The following is an 18,731-nucleotide window of genomic DNA, read 5'->3' as shown; positions in this document are numbered from 1 at the left end:
GCAGCGCTCAACAGCCAATTCCAGAGTATGCGTAGAGATACCCGGTTCTAGAAGAGTACCACAGTAGCTGAAGCTTATGATCCATACTCAGTCGATGATGACTTTGAAGATGAAAAAGAAGAGGTTGCTGCGGCTGAATGGAATTGGGACAAAAAAATAGTGATGGTGCCAAATCCTTGGGGAAGAGGAGTCGAGGAGAGATATGACTTTCATGTCACCAAATCAGACAAGCTCTTTAATTTCTTACTTGAGAAAGGGAAGATCAAGTTGCCCGATGATCATGTTATGTTGCCCCCTGATCAATTGAAGAATAAGAAGTTCTGCAAGTTCCATAATGCTACTTCTCATTCCACCAACAAATGTAGAATTTTCTGACAGCATATACAGAGGGCTATTTAGCAGGGGAGGCTCAAATTTGATATGCCTCGGAAAATGAAAGTTGATGATAATCCTTTCCTAGGAGATCAAAACATGGTTGATGTTGGGCTACCTAAAGGAAAGACTAAAGTCCTAACATCAACCAAATCAAAAAAAGCTAGAACAGTCGATCCCAAGATATAAATATCGGCTGACGAGTACAAAAAGATTAGGAGACGTCATGCCGAGCAAAAGAGCCGATACGAGCAGGGGGAGACGTCAAAAGCAGAGATGGCAAAGCCACGAGTTACATCTCGGATTCTATTGAATAAATGGCAGCGGCAGAAGGAAAAGGATTATCAGCGTTGGTTGAAGGATCAAGCGTACCAGCATCAACTGAAAGAAGAGAGGTATGGAAGGAAATAAGCCGAATTGCATTGGAATTATCCTTTCTTCATACATTGATGGAATAAAGGTTTGAAATTACCTACCAGACATGATTGTCTAGAATGCAGCAATCAATATCGAGAGTTTAGGCAATCTCAAACCAGCCGTTGGTCTATCTATGCTCAAAATACATATCATCATAATGACATGGATCGGCGCTTAAAAATGGAAGTATTCATAATCGGTTGGGAAAAAGAGTTGTTGACCAAGACTGGGCTGTTATGAAGAAGAAGGCAACAAAAAAAATATGTTTGGCAGGAAGGCCATTGGTGTCTAGGAGGTTTAACAAGAAGCCAGAAGAGAAGGGTGCATGCCTAAGGAATAAAGAGATGGAACAGGCTTAGGCATCCGATAAACCTCAAGTATGGCGTACCAAGCAAATAGCCGATAGAAAGCAACCATCGGCTAATATCCAAATGGCTTTTCTGTTGCCATTAGAATTCAGAGCTCCGACAGATCAAGAAGTTTATTCTTATTTCGATGAATCAGAGTATGAGGAGATAGTTGCCAAGTTGATGGTTGTACAACAAGCAATATTTGGCAAACCAGTCAAACATTGGCACTTAAAAGTTTTATATATGAAAGGTCTTGTTGATGGAAAGCCGATGAACAAGATGTTGGTGGACGGAGGTGCTTCTGTCAATCTTATGCCCTACACCACTTTTCGTAAACTTGGCAAAGGACTAGGAGATATGATGGAGACTAACATGATGCTTAAGGATTTTGGAGGTAATGCATCTATGACCCGAGGGGCAATAAATGTCAAACTAACAATCGGGAGTAAGACTCTGCTCACCACATTCTTCGTCATTGATGGAAAAGGGTCATATAGTTTGCTCCTTGGTTGTGATTGGATTCATGCGAACTACTATATACCATCAACCATGCATCAATGTTTGATTCAATGGCATGGAGATGATGTCGAACTGGTTTGCGCTGATGAGTCTATGAGCATTGCAACAGCCAATCCAGTCTTTTGGGAACTAGGAGACTTTGAATGTTTTTCTGGCAAGTCATGGGAAGGAGGCTTCATTAAGATCAACAATGAAAACCAACAGCCGGTGCAAGCAATTAGCTCTGAGAGTTTGTTTTAGTAGAAAAGACACGGCTTCACGTCGGCCATTGGATTAAAGGAAAAATAAACATTGAGTCTTGGAGATGGGTTTAGGCCGACGTATATGGATACTGAGTCAAATTGTAAGTGCGGTTTAGAGTTAATGGATTCCTTAAAGAAGTTCTATTTTGCTCAATAGGATGCTTGACCTGGGTTGATTACTCATCTGACCTTTGATATGAAAAGTTCTGCGGGACGTTATCCTAACATTTGGTCAATATTTGATAGCCGATTCATTCTCGACTCTAATAGCCGGTACCAGGAGGGTATCATCTCTAATTCAAAAAATGAAAATCTTCAAAGACAATAAAAGCCGATACGATATGTATCGCCTATAGAGCAAAAACAAAAAGATAAAAACAGTTATACACAAGGGCATTGCACTGAGACAATCATGGAAAAGCAGAAGATTTCATTCATCAATTCGCCCTAAATACAACCTAATTGAAGACCTTGTTCACCACATCCTGAGCGGATGTGATATCCACTATGGCCTCTGCTGCCATGATGAATCCTTTGAGCAGGTCTTCATGTTCCTCTAGGCCGTCGCCCATTGGGAAGCCAGTCTCCATGGTGTGGAGCTTGTACCCAGTCTGAACTTGCACCGCGGTCAGCGTCACCGCAGCACCATGACAAACACCGTGAAGGGCGATCTCCTAAACACGAGCCGAAATGTCATGGAGGCGAGCATCAATAAAGGGACCCCGAGCATTGATGGCATCTACGGCCGCATTCGCCGCCAGTTGGAGAGACTCCAACTACACTGTCAGGGCTGATGATCACAGAAGACGGAAGGAATGTCAACATAAAAAACAATGGAAGTCGGAGTATAAGCATTTATGGAGTTCATCTTACCCACCACCATGTCATTGGATTTAGCTAGCCATGCCCGAATGGCACGGGCCTCCTCCTCGGTGGCATGAAGGGCCGCTTGAGAGACCCCGAGACAGATCTCAAGCTAGCCATTTTTCTGGGTTGCTTTGGAATAATGGTTCTGGGCCACCCTCCACTCTCGAAGAAAGCGCTGGGCGTCGTCACCATTGCATGAATCAGAGGAGTCCAACGACGAAGCCGACATGGAAGATGCAGCGTTAGAGGGCCTGCTGGCCCTAGGAAGAGGACAAAGACTGTCATTCACAACAAACCTATAGGCGAGTCAGAACTGTTCATCATCATAAACAAGAAATGTCAATCTCACCTCATGTGTCGTAGAGCTGGTTCATCAGCATGTTCTCCTCTAGGATTTCCTCTGCCGTGTGCTTGCCTCGGTTGTCTTCACCAGCCATGAAGGGTGATTGGATCTATGGAAGTGAGAAAGAAAACTACTACAGAGCTTCGACAGGCAGAGAAGAGCAAAGGAACAGTTGCGAGTGGAGATGTGTTCGAGGCCAAAGCCATCGGTTGGTATTTAAAGACATGAAGCGAAGAGGTGGGTGCATCGGGACGCACAAAAGGCAACCGCAATTAATGGAAGACGAAGCGCCACTTCACTAATGCCGATGGGAATACGACGTTGAGCAACTGAGGGCAGGAAATCAAAGGGTTCTCTTAATAAAAGCCGTGTTTTCATACTTGATTGGATTAGAAGTCTAGGATCGGCTGTATCAAATCAGCTCTTTAGCCAAAAAATAAGCGTAATTAGATAACAAAGAATATGATCGATACACGTTGACATGTAGATTTTAAGTCCAGAACATCATGGATCGCTCTCAATATTTCTAGCCGAATAGCATCAGCTCTTGTGATCTGTTTGATTTTTTCAGCTAATCTAGGGTCGCTCATGAAGATGTACTTATGACGGTCAATGGCAATGAGTCTCCAGAGAGCTGGGGATGGATTACCCTTGACAGCCAAGAGCGAGATAGAAGGTATGGTCGCCTAATCGGGAGAAACCTTATCGGATCAAACATTATGCGCATGGTAATATTTATATTTTGGAAACACTGAGAGGAGAAGAGGAATTTGGCAAGGCAATCGAATGGAGAATATTTAAAGGAATATTACTCTAACGTTTGGAGTAATACTTGACAACCGATTTGCTCAGCTGTCAACCAATGCCAGAAGGATAAAAGCCAGTACGATATGTGTCACCCGCAGGAGCGAGGCAAACACGGATAAAGTGGTGCATGAAGTAAAAGGAAAATCATTGTAGACGAGGGAATTGTTTGCTTGATGTCACTTATTACAAGTTATAGACTAGAAAACACTTTGTTCACTATATCATTGGCCTAGGAGGTCAGGCCTACAGAGTTGGTGACATCAGAGAAATCCTCGACCAGGAGCTCATAATCTCCGGGGTATCCGGTGGCTGGAACTCCATGAGGAAGGAGCCGAAGATCGTGGCTGGAGTGAACTTGCGCAACAGCCAACGCCATGGTAGCTCCATGATGAGCGCCATGAAGAGCAACTTCTCTAACATGGTTTGGGATGTCATGCAAGCAAACCACCGAAACAGCGCCTCTGGCATTGACGAATCCCGCCGCATGGTCCGCAGCTAGACAAAGGCTTTCTAGCTGAGCCGGTAGATCTAAAGGATTTAAGGAAGAAGTAATCAGGATCTTGGAGGCAAAAGTTAAGAAGAAACAGAAAATTATGATGTCTCACCTGCGATTCTGGCTTTAGCTTTAGCCAGCCTCTCCCGCACCAGGTTGGCCTTAGGGGGTGATTGGCCCTGAACTATGGCCAGGGCCGACTCAGCAATAGCGAGGCAGTCGACAAGTTTCTTGCCGGTCCGGTCGATGGAAGCGATCAAGTCATCGTTATCTCTCAGCCTCCTCGGATAGCGGGGAAGCTGACAACAAATTGGTGCTGAGGATGACCCAAAGGCTGAGCAGAGTCAACCCTCTGCTCTGAAATGACAAGAGCATCACGCGGTGCACCCTCTTGACGATGGATGCGCTGACACGATGAAGCAGATCCATCGAGAGCCTCCTCAACAGATTTATTGTTGTTCTCCATAATCTCAGGCCTACGAAAAAAGCAAAAATTATACTAAGGATACAGGAGGTTTGAGACAAAGTGGGTAGTTTTTTGATCCAGAACCATGGCCCGTATATATAACCTAGGAAGGCAAGAAGATAGACTTCACTAGGGGTGTAAAACTAAAATCAGGAACAGAAATGGATCGACACTCTAAAAATTCAGGGGACAGATAACGAAGAGATAACAAATTCAGACTTATTGCTTCCTCGAATTACAAAATATCGTGGGGCGAATACGAAAATTTACATTGACTAGAGACCGACCCACCAAGATTTCTTTGGATTGAAGGGAGTCTGAACCCTCACAAGGTCTAGGTTCATCGTGAACCAAGTCATGTCGACCCGTTGATAGAATTGTGCCAGGAAAAGGGGAAAGGCCGCCCAACAGATGCCCAGCTGATTTCTTGGTGGCTGGAAACTGTGGGAAAGAAGCCTGTGGCTTTCCCGGTGGATATTTGGTAGAACAAACAAGGGGAAGATGTCTAGGTATTTTAGCCCTTGCAAACACTAGAACAGCTCTACGAGCATGGTGAGAAGACACAAGTGATATCACAAGATTTCTTCTAGCCACAGTAGCTGATCCTCTTGCTCGACAAGGCGCTAGAATGAGCGACACAATCACCCTATGCACAAGAATTCTTCTAACCGCTCAAGATCTTCATAGCAAGAGAACGGACCATGGAGGGTCCAGTGGAACTAGAGGCGCTCGAGGGAACATATGGAAGAAAAACATGTTTGAATTGTTGAGTTGCTCTCGCCAGGGTCGGATAGACATTTTATAGTCGGCCTAGAAAGATGAATCCTAGTGCCCGTGAAGCAGTGACGCTCTTGTCAAAGTTTTGAGGCATTGGCTCATGAGTTGACGCAAGCGGCTACAAATAGTAGACCCCAGATCAAGATTCTCTACCCAAGACTATGGACCAATTAGGGATACAAACATGATAATTTTAGAATAAAATTACTTTTATCCCAAAATTGGGGGCATGTGTTTACACCAAAATTTGGAAGGAGAGTCGCAGGGACTCGAAAGCTCCCAATATCATGTCACCAAGGAATCAATTATGTGTAGATTAGAATCCGATGATTCGAATGCAGCACTAGAATCGGCTTTCTTTAGGCAGCGTCGGCAGATAATGACAAAGGCTATGATCGGCGTCAGGACGAGACATGATGGACTCTATAAAAGGGGAAAGATTAGAGTCCAAGTTATCTTAAATTAGGAATGTTTTCTCTTAGGGCCAAATATTATGATGAGTTGTGCCTAGATAGGAGACAGACGTAGGTCCCAGGTATAAATATCAGAGCCCGACTATTATAAAAACACACAATCAATCCAATATACAAGTCATTTACTTTTTCGGCTCCGGCCACCCCTTAGGAGTAGGAGTAGAGTAGATCTTGGCAAGTTCTTCAACAAGTACGACTGCATCGATCCGGTCGACCTCCACTGCTTGTTGTAAGTACCGTCATGGCTTATACCTCTGTTCATACGGCTGCATCGATCCGGTCGACCTCTACTGCGACTCTGGTATAAGTTAGTTATTGATTCTTGCCTAGTTCAAGTATGGCTACATCGATCCGGTCGACCCCCACTGCATGAACTAGATCAAGGTCAAGTTATCGGCTCTACCTTAGAATGACAGTCTTTGGTAGATTCATTAAGTTACCGATGTTGCTTATTGCTTTCATTATTTATCTAATTACAACAATATCACTTTGCCCGATTGGGATTGATCTAGATCGGCCTTGTATTTTGTTTAGCCCATCGTTTGTTAATCTAAAACTGATCTAATCTATATATTAAACGATGTTTTATCGGCTGTTTTACATCAATCTTGATCGTGCGTAGCGTGCGGTTAAAGCATGTTGCGTCTTGAGTAGATTTATTGGCTGGTGAAAACTGTTCCATGGCCTGTTATCACGGCCTATGTGATTCTACCTCACACCCTACTATTAGCACCATAGATTGGGGATCGTTATTTGGTAGATCTATTCCTGATAAGGCATGACTTTAACTATGCGTTATGCCTGAATCGACTGTTTTAGCCGATATCGAGTGCTTCCACGAATAGTTTGTATTACGAGACTGTTGAAATAAAGATAGGTTGAAAGATGTGTTAGCCCCATGATCTTATTATTGTATTGTGGCCTGCATGATTCTACCTCATGCCCCACTGATATTAGTAATGAGTTATGGTCGTCGAGTCTATTATTATTTCTACGGCCTGCATGATTCTGCCTCGTGCCCCACTGGTCATAGCGATAGATGAGATCTAACATATTCAATAGATTTATCTTTATTAACGGTTAAATGGTGTTGAATTATTTCTTTATATAGAGAGGGGTTCGGTTACTTGTAATTATTGGCTTAGCATAAACCAATCATTGTTGATATCTTATTGCCATTGATTAATATTTGTTTAAATAATAACATTTATCCTGAATGATAACCGATTCTTCTTATACAACCCAATAAAATTTAACCGATTTATTCTCACGAATATGCTAGAATCGACTGTTTAGTCGATCTCCTTTCATATCGGCTCTCAGAGCCGCACATTTGGGGCTGCCTGGCAACACCGGCACGTTCCACCCTTAATTACTGATAAAGTTTCTCTCCTTGTCAATTACATGGTCAAATGGACTGGCACATCTCCGGGGAAGTGCGTAGGATCGACCATCCCTGCACTAAAGCTAGGTGGATCTACAGCTCCATCGAGTAGACCCTTTCGACTTGCTATGTGTGTCGGCACGGGACTAAAATTCTATGTCGACACTGATCCTATCCCACCTCTGCATCCATTTCCTCAAGTGGTTGTACACTTGGGTGGAGGACACTTCCTCACCACAGTACTCTCTCAGCCGCTTGGCTACCATGTTCACCTTTGTAACACCCCTGGTGTTACGAGCTTGTTTAGCACCACGATTTGGGCCTAAGTAAAATTTTTGAAACAAGTTTTTTGGATTTTTGATTTAAACGTACTCGACGTGATGAGTGAATCCTATGTGACTGAATTTTGTGGAGTCGAATCAACACCCAAGTTAAATTACTCAGTGCGTAAAGATATTTAGGAATATCGAACGACGATGCTAGCGAACGGTTTGTCCTGTTAGATTAAGCATGAAAAGCAACTTTTATAAATAGAATAAAATCCATTAAAAAATAGAACGATATATATATACTCATGGGTTTATTTTGATAAGCATGAACTAATGAGAGAGAGAGAGCGCAGCAGCTTTGTTTACTTTTCTAGCGCGGTTTCAATGTACTCGCCTTGCTTTGCAATTATGCACCGCCTTGTCTTCTGTCATGGCTCTGCACCCCAGCACGTCCGTCTGCCTACGCCCCTGTCTTCTCTTCCTCGCTTGCGTCATGTCCAAAATTTTAATGGGAGCACGTGGCTTTGCCGTGTCCACGCCTCACTGCTCCCTCTCCCTACGCTCCTTCTTATGCACGTCAAGGCTGAGCTGTTGTCTATCTCTGCTTGTCCTTGTCGCCTCTGCTACACCAAGCCGTCCAGCTCCATTGCTTACTTGCTTCTTCCAAATCAAGTTTCTCTGTTGTTGCCTATGAAGCCGAGCATCATGGTTGCATCACCAAGTCCTTTCTAACTCATCGACCGGAGGATGTGCTCGAACGAGTTCGCTCAGGTCTCCTCGCATTTTTTCTCTGTGCCATCTTCTCACCTTCCTATGTGCGCGCTGACACGCCACTACCGGCCGCGTGGTGCTATGCTGCCCTATCCCCTCCCTCATTGCGCCTATGAAGCTGGTGACGAGCCATGCATGACGCCTAACTCTTCCTCGCGTGTCTGCTCTTCCTTGCCTCCATCCGCTCCCCTCTCTCTACCGTGCAGCCACCGTGGTTATGTGTCGCCGCACCGCGCCTCACGCCGTCCATAGCCATCCATGGCCGGTCCCCTCACGAGCGCGCTAAGGCCATGTGGCCGCGCCATTCCATCTCCGGTTCCCGCTGCCCCACAGCGCCTACCGAGGCCGCTACCGCTGTTGCGCCCTATTGCTCCATCTCCCCGCCTCCCTTCTCCTTGTTCTGCTGCATTATCGAGCAACTCGTGCTGGGCCGGTTGCTCCTCGATGCCCCCTCCTATTTCCTCTCTGCGAGCGCATGCCTAGACCGTGTTGCCCCGCGCCGCTTCCCTTCCAGGATGGCCATAGCACCGCTGCCCCTCCCGTGCGCCCGCAGTCGTCGGAGCACCACCGCAGGTCCGCACTGGATCGAGCCATAGTGCTCCACCACCGTGTTGTCCTTCCACGCCACCATTGCGCCTCACCATGGCTGCTTGCCTTGAGCCACGCATAGCTCCACCTCGCCGCACTGCCACGCAGAGGACCACGTTGAGGGTCACCTCTTGGCCACTCTTTCTCTCTGGCCAAGCCTCTCCTATGCAGCTATGGCCACGCCGTTGGCCTCCCGTGCGGCCGCGCCATGGCCCGCTGCTCTGGGTGCCCTTCAGCCGAACCATGGCCATTTCCATCACACAGTCACCCCGTGTGCGAGCGCGCCTGAGCCCCGCGTTGCCCCCGTACCACCACCTCGCCATCGGTGCGCCCTCACTACGGTGCCGCCCGGTTCCTCTACGCCGGTGCTCTGCTTTGGAGGATGAAGGAATGGGTGAGAATCCAAGAAGAAGTTTTATATAGGGTCCTTATTGTGAAATACATGACTCGTTTGAATAGTGAGCTAGATCATAGGTTGATTAGTTAAAGACCGGGGGTCTTTTCTGCAAAAACACGCGCCAAGATTGGGCCATGTCGCATGGGCCGGCCTGTTGGGCCGCTTGCCCTGCGTCTCTATGGCCGTGGCCTGCTTCGTGCTGCGCCTAGGCCATCCGCATTGCTTGGGCCATGTTCGCTCGTCTGGGCCGGTCTCGTGCCGCCTGGCTGGGCCGCCGCCTGCCCCGATGGGCTGGCCAATTATCACCGCGCCTGGGCCACCCGCGCCTACGCGCGCCTGCTCGCCAGGATGCCTCGCCGCTGGACCAAGCCGAACGGGCCGCTGACCCGGTTGATAGCCGCTGGCCTTTAATTTCTAAAACAATTAGCTAATTTAGTTTGGGAATAAATTTGTAAAATCAATATAAATTTATGTAGCTCTCCAAAATAGCAAAACCAGTTTTGTTAGTCTCCTAAAATCATGATCTACCTGTTAGTCTATTTTGTTCATATAGTTTAATAATATTCTTGGAAGCTATATAATTAATTTAAGGTACTTAATATTGTAAAAATATAAACTTATAGAAATTATTATGGTAAATTGGTAATAGTGTTGGATCTAAAATTTTTACAGTAGGCTCCTAGCAATATTAGGTACTCACTGTAATTTTTGTAGCTCTAGAATAGTTAGTTTGCTAAATAGATAATGATGTCATATTACGAATAAAGATTAAATTGATAGAATGGAATAAAGAAACACCTTAGGTTTTGTATAACTAAAACATTGGTTGGGAAGTAACGCCTTATTCGACAGCAAAGATACGTAGACCAGCGTTAGAGCTATCTCGTTAGCTTGTGAGGTGTAAATCGTATTTTTACGAGTCACGGTTACAGTCGATTAATTATCTCGTTGCATTGCATCGCATTACATATCATATATGTACGATGATGGATCAACAGATCAATTGAAGGATGATTGGGAATTCGAGTATGGTGTAATGGCATTCTCTCCAGGAGATGATGCAATGGGCTTTCTATTTAGTTGATGGTGGATGATCTGGAGATGGAGATACTAACTTTTGGTTATATTTTACCCGGGCAAACCCCGGTGCATAACATCTACTTTTCTGCAGTTTAAATTATATTTGTGCATTAAGTTTTAAGGAGTTGAATGAAACCCACTTGCATATATATATATATATATATATATATATATATATATATATATATATATATATATATATATATATATATATATATATATATATATATCTTTACCCTAAGAGTCTTACTAGTATGATAGGATCATATAGATTGCTATGCTACAGGACTCCGGTAGAAGTCGAGTGATTGTCTATCACTCGCGCGAGATAGGAAATATATTACTGTATTATTATCACTTCGAAAATATAAATGGTGGAAAGGAAAAATGGTGACAGGGTAGGAATATGGTTTGGGTATTGGTGGGTGTAAGAGGTTGTGTCACCGTGGACGCGGGGCATGGCTTGGTTACACTGCTTTTCCTGTCTGTGTTGGTTAAGGACCGGTCGTTGCATAAGGCATTGTGGGTAAGTCATAGATTTATTATTCCGAGCACATACTTATGTATGGGCGCTTGGAAGACTTGCTGCTCTCTTGTCATGGATTCGGCTCTTTCCAAACCGACTGTCAGGGTGGTTTTTTGGTTAGGAGGTCCTTGCATCGCACTGAGTCTGGGACTCAGGGGCGGGGGCTTGGAGTCCCAGTTTGAATGGGGACCTAGACACCTAGGATAGGAGGGTGATGGGTTGGTTCTACTTGTGCTCGGGGTACAAGCGGGGCATGTTGAAAGGATCAAGATGCCCAAGAGGGGGGGTGAATTGGGCTAATTCTAAATTCTCTTGCAATAATCAAATCCTACGGATAGCCCAATTAACCCCTTGTGCCTAGAAAAGTGTTTATATCAAACTAATGCACAACAACCTCTCAAACTATGTTCCAAACTTACTCTAGCAAGCAATTCTATGGATGTAAAACAAGTATTGAATTGCTCAAAGTAAATACTCAAAGTAAGTGCTCAAAGTAAGTAGAAAGAGAAAGGAACGCGGCGATGTTTTGCCGAGGTATCGGAGAGTCACCACTCCCCACTAGTCCTCGTTGGAGCACCCGCGCAAGGGTGTAGCTCCCCCTTGATCCGCGTAAGGATCAAGTGCTCTCTACGGGTTGATTCTTCGACACTCCGTCGCGGCGAATCACCCAAAGCCGCTCACAACTTGAGTTGGGTCACCCACAAACTCCGCCGGGTGAACACCAAACTCCCGATCACCACCAAGCCGTCTAGGTGATGGCGATCACCAAGAGTAACAAGCACGAACTCTCACTTGACCACGCGAAGCCTAATGAGAAGATGGATGCACACTTTGCTACTCTTGATTTGCTAGTGAGGCTACTCTCTTGGATTCTCAAATCACAAACACCTCACTAGGATCTTGCTCTTCTTGGCACTCACAAACGTGTTTCTCAGCTGTTGGAATGAGCAAAGGATACTCCACTCACGAGTGGAGCTTCTATTTATAAGCCAGCCTGAAAAACAAACCGTTATGAGCTTCTGCGGGATGACCGGACGCTCCGGTCGTGATGACCGGACGCTCCGGTCAGTTCAACCCGCGAACCAGCATTCAAGTGATGACCGGACGCTGTCAGGGTCCGGTCAGTACCGACCGGACGCGTCCAGTCGCTCTTGGATGCTTACTGTAAACGACCGGACGCTGGATACTCAGGGTCCGGTCACACTGACCGGACGCGTCCGGTCACACTTTTCCAAGTCTGGACCCTTACTGGAGTTGACCGGACGCTGGCCCTCAGCGTCCGGTCACACCAGACTTGATCTTCTCGGTCAAATGAACTGACCGGACCCTGCGGCCAGCGTCCGGTCGCACCGGAGCCAGCGTCCGGTCAGTATTTGACCCTCCATTCACTTCCAACTTCCGAACATATGTGAATGAAGTTTGCTCCAAAGGATCTTAGGCATTCATAGGAGCTACCTAGAGCTAGTTTTAACAAGTGTGCACCACACCTAACTCACTAGACTCAACTAGGTCAAGCTACCCGTTCATACCCCCCTTCATAGTACGGCCAAAGGAAAAACAAAGCCCAAAACTACTCTAAGTGTCTCTCCAACTCCAATCGACACTTAGAACTAGTCATCCTTAACCTTGTCGTTCATCCTTTGAAAACTGAAATGATTTCCATCGTAGGGGCATGACAACCTCGATTGCCCAATCGATCTCCATTACCATGACCTAACTTACTTGTCTCTGCAAAACACACGTTAGTCATAGTAATCTTTGTATTGACATTAATCACCGAAATCCAACTAGGGGCCTAGATGCTTTCAATCTCCCCCTTTTTGGTGATTGATGACAATACCACCTCGAGTATGTTATGGAGTGAGGTTTTTGACGGGCTTGGTTCATATAAGCTTTTGTCAATAAGAACAAAAGAGTTAGTCAAGCTTATATGACCCAAGCCAACACAATGTACTCAAAGGATATGAGTTAAGCATGAGTACAAATAACAAAGCTCATTTGCTTCGAAGTAAAAACACGGAAGCAAAAGCAAATGAGCATTCCACAAGTGATATGACATATAGATAAAGCAAAGTAGAAATCACATATGTCAAATATCACAATCATGTAGATAGCACTATCACATGTATATATAATAGTATGCATGAAAGAAAACACACGAATGCATAAGTAATAGTGTATCACACAAATAAAACTCCAAATGTATATAATAAGCTAATACTAGATAACTAGCTCCCCCTAAAACTCGCTCCCCCTAAGTCTACATACTCAAACCCTCTCCCCTTTGGCGTCAAACACCAAAACCTAAGGGTCGGTCGGCGGGGCTGCAGCGGACGAGTCGGGCGCTAAAGTACATGGAGCAAGGTGGAACTGGGCGCCATCATCATCTGACCCTGAGCTCTGAACTGACTGACCCTCTGAAGCAGGAAGTGTCGCTGAAGCGGTCTGGGTCTGAGCTAGGGCTGGTGCTGCCTGTGAAGCTGCAAGTATGTCTGTCGTAGGATCTAACGAGGCGACAGACGAGGGGAGCCTCTGAGTAGTCATGATAGCTGGAGCTGCTGTAGACGGACCGGCAGTATGCATGTGAGGCGGAGTAGGCATGCCGGTCAACTCGCTGAATGATGCTCCAAGACTCCTGGAGACTAACGACTCAGGCACGAATAGCGAGGAAGTCTGCTCTGGTGAGAAACCCGTGTGATAAGGAGTGAACTGCGGGGCTACACCAGGTGAAGCTAACCACTGGGACACCTGTACAGGAGGTGAAGTAAACTGAGCTGGAGGCTGTCCCTGACTCTGAAGCCCGATGGGCTGTACTGCTAGAGTCGTCGAAGTGGTAGGAGGCTGTGCAAGCTGGGGCGAAGTCTGTGGCAGTGGAATCCCAATGGCTGTCACTACATGCTGCATGAATCCCATGAGCTGCTGCTGCATGAGTAACTGCTGGTGCTGAAGGAGCTGCTGCTGCCGCTGAAACTCATCCTGACGAGCCTGAAACTGTGCGAAGTTTGTAGCTGTCTCCTGTGCCTGTCGTGTCTGATCCTGCTGCATCCGCTCAAGAATAGCAATGAGAGCAGGGTCTGTTTGTGGAGCAGGTGGAGCAGAACTGGAGCTACTAGCCTCTGCATCGTGTCTGCGTGGAGGCATCTGAGGTATAGGCTGGTAGTCGTTGTCAGAGCTGTCATTGTACTCACTCACTCCCTGCTGTGCCTCTAGCTCCTCCTCCTCAGTGGCTGCAATCCCTCTGATGATCTCGTCCTGCTGAGCTGTAGACTCTGGCACATCAGGGCGACGGCTAGGCTGACTGGGTGCCTGAGGAGTGGCATGTCTGATCCTCTGTGATAGGTTGTAAGCTGGGAACTCTATAGTGGCACCTGTATACTCATCCATCATGCCAGGGGGCTTATCAATCACAACTCTGCGGATGAGGAACGTGATCCAGTGAGCATAGGGAAGCTGCCTGCGACCCTTGAATCCCTCAGCTATAGTATCCTCCATCTCTGAAAGAAGGAGGTCCCAGATGTCAAACACTGTCATCTGCATGATGGCATTGAGAAGCCAGAGCTGTAAGCGAGTCAGGCCCTCCTTGTATCCCAACCTGGGAAGCAGTGTCCTCCTGATGATGGCCTCTAGTACCCTCGCTGTAGGAGTCAAGTCACTAGGGTTCCTGCTCGACCCCTCACCAAACGGCTCCTTGAAGCAATGGCGCACTAAGTCTGTAGGGGGCACCAACCCTCCATGAGGACGCCTGGGAGGCTCCTGATGTCCATAGCAAACCTCATGCAACCTTACAGGCTGCTCCTGTAGTCTCAGTATCTCTCTGGCCCTGCTACTCGTCACTCTATAGTCTTTGCCGTTGAAGGCAAAGTGAATGAATCTGTGATGAGAATCGATGTAGAGCGAGGCATAAAACTGACGAACCTAAGAAGGTACATATATCCCTGTCCGTCCAATCAGATCTGACAGTCCTGGCAAATATGACAAGTATTGCCGAATGCCCTCTCCGGCTGCTGCCACTATGGACTCTATCGGACAGACCCTCTGTGATCTGAACACTGCCCCACTGTTTACATATGCATTGTAGAAATCCTCCTGCAGTGGCGTGTAGAACCCCTCAGCTGCTCTCTCATCCCTCCTCGGAGGGAACCAAACCTCAAACTCAACAAACCGCAGCTGCTGAACCTGCCTGGCTGTAGCGGCCCTCAAGTCGAGGTGAACCACTGGAGGCGGACCCTGTGGTCTGGGCGGAGGGCGTGAACCCCTGCGCCGTGTAGCTGGCCTCGGTGGAACTGCAGCACTGGTACGACTCGAGCGGCGTAACTGAGGTGCCGGCTCGGTCTCCTGACTCTCCTGAGTCTCCTGGGCTAGCTGAGGCTCTGCTGGTGGAGGCTGCTGCTGTGCTGACGGACCCTCCTCAATGGCAACCCGTCGTCCTGCAAACGTGGCAGTCCCTGCTGGACTACCATGACGACGCTCAACCTCCTCAATTGCAGCTCTGACTGTGGGTGAAACTGGCTGATCTGCAATGACAACTCCGCTGCGGGTGCCACCTCTCTCGGCACGCTCTGCGGCCTCTGCAACAGCTGCTGCTCTGGCTGTCTCTGCGTCGGGGTACTTCCGCTTCTTGGATGTTACTTGCTTGGTTGATTTGCCCTTGGATCCGGCTGGCTGACGAGGCGGGGGCCTCCGATCATCTTCACCTAGGCCACCACCAACATTCTTGGTGCGAGCCATCTGAACTGTCAAGATGGTGAACTGTCGCTGATGAAGATCGACTGTCAAACTGCTGCTTTCGAGGCTTGGCCTCGATCCTTACTCGCGAGCTTGGCTCCAAGTTTACTGCCAACTGCCAGATGAAACACAACGGAACCGACTCGCTGCACGATAGAATAGATGGATATACAAATAAATACCATATATCTAATAGATGCGAAATCCTAATAGAGAAAGCAATTTTAGATGCGAACTTGAATCGAGTGGCTTTCTACCTGACGATCAGCGATCCGAGAATAGATAAGACGTCACGTGGGGGATCTCGGAACCGGTTAGGGTTAGGTCAAACGCCCTGAATACAATGGGGAATCAATGTATTTAGAATTTGATCTAGGTCACAATTGGAGATCAAGATTGAACCACAAGATTTGCCTTACCAAACAATGGGAGGATAGGGCAAGAGCGGCGAAGATTGGCAGCCTTAGCAACGATGAAGCAACGAGCTAGGGCGCGAGGAGGCCGGCGAGGCACTGAGCAGAGGCAAGGCAGGGCCGGAGCTTGGCGGCGCTTGGCTGCGACGGACCGGTGGTGGCACGGGACAGGGGCACGGAGGCGCGCGGCTGGGCAGGCGTGGTGGCGCACGGCTGGGCAGGCGTGGTGGCGCGGCGAGGCTGCGGCGGCGTGCGGCTGCTCGGGCTAGGGCTGGCGAGCGAGGCTGCGGCGGCGCGGCTAGGCAGGAGGTGGCGGCTTGGTTGCGGGCTCACGGAGGCGCTGGTAAGGCAGGTGAACCGAAGGTCCGGATTTATAATTCCCCAAACGCGACAGAAAAGGAAACCGAAAAGAGACTTGAGGTCGCGCGAGATCCACTGACCGGACGCTCCGGTGGTAGCGACCGGACGCTACCACCCAGCGTCCGGTCGATTCCAGAGAGGTCCAAATCCTCTGGAATCGTGACCGGACGCGTCCGGTGGTCCATGACCGGACGCGGGCAGGGTCCGGTCAGTTTAACTTTGTCATCCTCCGATCGACCGGACGCCGAGCCCTTTCTGACTGGACGCACAGACGCAGCGTCCGGTCACTCTTTCAACAGCAGTTCACCTCCTGTGAACTGACCGGACGCTGGACTGCAGCGTCCAGTGCAGCGTCCGGTGCACCTTTTTCAGCAATCCTTCAACCTTCCTTTGCGCTGCCTGTTCCCAATCAAGTCCCAACTTGAATAAGATCCAAATAAACACCAATTGGGACTGATGTGAGTGACCTCTCTCAAACCCCCATATTTTTCAAAATATTTTGCCTTAGGCTATAATTCTTTTTAAGAAAATAGGCAACAAGAGGGCAAATGGAACAAAACGACAAACAAACATTCATGCATATGTAATGCTTGTAAGTAAATCTAGTTGCTTGTCAAGTTTGATCCAAGGTTAAGCTTCTTCACACGCTTTTCGGCGGTTATCTTAACCATGTTAGACAAGCCCTATATGCATTGCTACAAATTAAACATGTTGTATATTACAATGAATGCAAGGGACAACACAAGCTCAATTTTTAGTGAAGTTACTGAAATCAAGTACATTGAGCTCATTCCGCAATCTACAAAATGTAGCTTCATCTAACGGTTTAGTAAAGATATCCGCTAATTGATCTTCGGATCTTACACCCTCTAGTGATATATTATTTTTGGCTACATGATCTCTTAGAAAGTGATGGCGGATATCTATATGCTTGGTGCGAGAATGTTGAACCGGATTATTTGCAAGTTTTACCGCACTTTCATTGTCGCACAAAAGAGGTACTTTCTCTAGAACTACTCCATAGTCTAGTAAAGTTTGTTTCATGTATAATATTTGTGCACAACAAGCACCCGCGGCAATGTATTCTGCTTCGGCGGTGGACAAAGCCACACTATTTTGTTTCTTGGAGGACCAAGACACAAGTGATCTACCAAGCAAATGGCACCCTCCGGATGTGCTCTTTCTATCAACTTTGCATCCGGCGTAGTCCGAATCGGAATAGCCAATTAATTCAAATAAAGCTCCTTTGGGATACCAAAGGCCTATGCTTGGTGTGTGCTTAAGATACCTAAGGATTCTTTTTACGGCAATTAAATGTGTTTCCTTAGGACTAGCTTGAAATCTAGCACACATACACACACTAAACATGATGTCGGGCCTAGATGCGGTTAAATATAACAAGCTACCAATCATAGAACGGTAGAGAGTTTGATCAACCGAGTTACCTCCCTCATCTAGGTCGAGATGTCCATTGGTAGGCATTGGGGTCTTGATTGGCTTACATTCATCCATCTTGAATCTCTTGAGAAGATCTTTTGTGTATTTCTCTTGAGAGATGAATATGCCTTCTTTCATTTGCTTGACTTGAAAACCGAGAAAGAATGTAAGCTCACCAATCATTGACATCTCGAACTCCTTAGACATCAATTCACCAAATTCTTTGCAAGAGTCTTCATTTGATGATCCAAAGATGATATCATCAACATATACTTGACAAATGAAGATATGCCCATCAAGCTTCTTGGTGAATAGTGTGGTGTCGACCTTCCCAATGGTGAAGCCCTTTTCAATAAGGAAGTCCCGAAGGCGCTCATACCAAGCTCTTGGGGCTTGCTTAAGCCCATATAGTGCCTTGTACAACCTATAAACATGATTAGGATATCTAGGGTCTTCAAACCCGGGAGGTTGATCAACATAGACTAGTTCATTAATAAAGCCATTTAAGAATGCACTTTTCACATCCATTTGATATAGTTTCATTTCATGATGTGATGCATATGCAAGAAGGATACGGATGGCTTCTAATCTTGCAACCGGTGCAAAGGTTTCTCCAAAATCTAGACCTTCAACTTGAGAGAACCCCTTTGCCACT

This window comes from Miscanthus floridulus, chromosome 15 (genome assembly GCF_019320115.1).
Source record: "Miscanthus floridulus cultivar M001 chromosome 15, ASM1932011v1, whole genome shotgun sequence".
In the NCBI taxonomy this organism is placed as follows: domain Eukaryota; kingdom Viridiplantae; phylum Streptophyta; class Magnoliopsida; order Poales; family Poaceae; genus Miscanthus; species Miscanthus floridulus.
The sequence above is the reverse complement of the archived record's forward strand: the minus strand, read 5'-3'. Positions refer to the sequence as shown.